Source organism: Penaeus vannamei, chromosome 26 (assembly GCF_042767895.1).
Source record: "Penaeus vannamei isolate JL-2024 chromosome 26, ASM4276789v1, whole genome shotgun sequence".
NCBI lineage: Eukaryota > Metazoa > Arthropoda > Malacostraca > Decapoda > Penaeidae > Penaeus > Penaeus vannamei.
The window spans coordinates 30,540,201-30,542,700 of record NC_091574.1 but is presented as its reverse complement, the minus strand read 5'-3'; the positions used below and the strand labels follow the sequence as shown (position 1 = coordinate 30,542,700).

The window sequence follows — 2,500 nt, the reverse complement described above, 5'->3', positions numbered from 1 at the left end:
TCCGCTTTATCATTTTCTTATTCTTATCTGGCGTTAAAATTGACTTTTCTCTTTCCAGGTCGGTCGTTAATCGGCTTACGGTGTCGTCACCCGGCGTCTCTCGCATCACACACCTGATAGCCTGTGTGGCAACCTCTCAGAGTCAGAGCACACATAAATTTTTTTTTTCTTTTCTTTTTTTTCCCTTTTCTGAATGTAACGGTGTTTTAGTGTATATTCTCTTTTAACAAAGCCCTTTTGTGTTTTATTTGTTTTATTTATTCATTTTTATTTTTATTATTTTTTTTTTTGATATCCGTATTATATAGGAGAATGTTTTATCAATCAAGACCTCTTGAGAAATATTGTAAATTGTGTATTATGCTTCTTTGTCAATAAACCTAGTAGTAGTAGTAGTAGTAGTAGTAGTAGTAGTAGTAGTATCACTATTATTATCACACACACACGCACACGCACACGCACACGCACACGCACACGCACACACACGCACACACATACATATATAAAAACATATATATATATATATATATATATATATATATATATATATATATATATATATATATATATACATATGTAAATTCTCAATTACCGGGCTTCGGCTGCTTCACCATCACGATACCATTAGTCTGCCCAAAAGATTTGTCGTCAAATATGAAGGCATTCCTTGTGACGTGAAAACGAATGGGTTCGATAAAAAAAAAAAATAAATAAAAAAAATAAATAAAAAACAGGATCTTTTGTGAGAATTTAATTCGGAAAAAAGGTGAACATTTATTGATATTCAAACAGAGAGGGAATTTAATTAACAGAATGATAAAGCAAGAAAACAGAGGAAGAGAGTTCAAGGATATAGATTGATAGATGGAGATGGATGGATTAACTGATTGAGATAAAGTGGGAGATAGAAAGAGAATAAATAAAGACAGGAAGGGGAAAAATAGAGGCGGAGATAATAAAAGGAGAGAGAAGGGAAGAGAGAGTGAGAGAGAAGAGTGAGGGAGAGAGAGAGAGAGAGGGAGGGAGTGGGAGAGAGAGAGAAGGGAAGAGAGACAGAGAGAGAGAAAGAGAGAGAAGAGTGAGTGAGAGAGAGAGAGAAGAGTGAATGAGAGAGAGAGAGAGATACCGACAGAACCAAAGGAAGAGAGAGAGAGATTCCTTTCCAAATAAAACAAAAAAAAAATAAATAAACCAAGAATAAGAATCAAATCCCAAGCACACGAATCCCTTTCACCGCAGCGCCACCCCGCCCACCCGCCCACCCCGCCCATCCCGCCCACGAAGACGAGATGAATCCGTCCCCGGCGAGGCTGAAGTTCAAAGCCCTTCGTCTGGAGCGCCTCCCCCCCCTCTCCCCTCTCCCCCCTCTTTGCTGTGCTTTTCACCCCCTCCCACTCCCACCCCCTACCTCCTCCATCCCTATCCCCAACCCCGCCCCCTCTCTCTGCAACCACGCCCCCTCTCTCTGCAACCACGCCCTCTCTCTCTGCCGTGCCCTTCTTCTTTCCCTCCTCCGCCCATACCCCCTTTGGTGCCCTTAGTCCCCGATTCCCCCCTCTCTGCCCCCCCCATCCCCCTCCTCTGTCCCCCTCCTCCCTCTTCTCCCCCTCTCCCATGCCCCACTCACTCACCCTCCTTCCCTGTGCTTTCCTCTCCATTCCCCTTCTCACCCCACCCCCACCCCCCTTCTCAACCCCTACCCCCCTTCTCACCCCCTACCCCCTTTCTCACCCCCTACACCCCTTCCCTGCCCCTTACCCCCCTTCTCACCCCACCCCACCCCCTCCACTTCATACCCAGCCTCTCCGCAACCCCACTCCTTCTGCCTCCCTCCCCCCCCCCCCCACTTCGTCCTCAAGGGCCTTCCATGAGGAGAGGATTTCAGAGGTCGAGCAATTCGTCCTCGGAAGCTTTTCGTTCCGCTCGGGTGGACCTTGAAGCGAGTTGGAGGCCGAGGGGGGTGGGAAGGGGGAGTGGGAGGGGAGGGGGGGGATTGGTCTTCAATCTTTGACCTTTCATATGTAACGTATAGCATGCAAGGGGATCTCTCATATTGCGAATAAAGTACAACGGAAACTCTCGTATAACATGTAGCATAAAATCGGACTAAGTACATAATGGCAAAACGTACAAGAGGATATTTCGTATAACAGTTAAGGACATAAACTGTGACTACGAAGTTCTTATATAACATGTAACGTCCTCATACAAGATAAAGTTCTTATACAATTTATAAATTCCTGAACATATAACATAGAAGGCAGCTTCCCATATAACGTATAAAAGTACAATGGAAGCTTTCGTATAACGTATAAGGGAGAGAGGGAAGCGTTCATATATCATATAACATACAGACGGACCTCTCATATAACAAAAACCGTATATCGAAGGTACAGAGAAATCATGATGTTACTAACTTGTGTTTTATGACTCGTGACTGGTCGTGTTTTGCTGTTCTTCATGCTTTAGGGTTATATTACAGTACTCTGAGGTCTGATTT

At 44.3% G+C, this 2,500-nt stretch overlaps 1 protein-coding gene across 1 annotated transcript in view; it reads right to left on the bottom strand.

Annotated features, from left to right (window-relative positions):
* The window catches only part of LOC113825558 (protein amalgam), a 355,801-nt gene that overhangs the window by 122,831 nt on the left and 230,470 nt on the right, over positions 1 to 2,500 (bottom strand). The gene's annotated exons all lie outside the window — the stretch shown is intronic.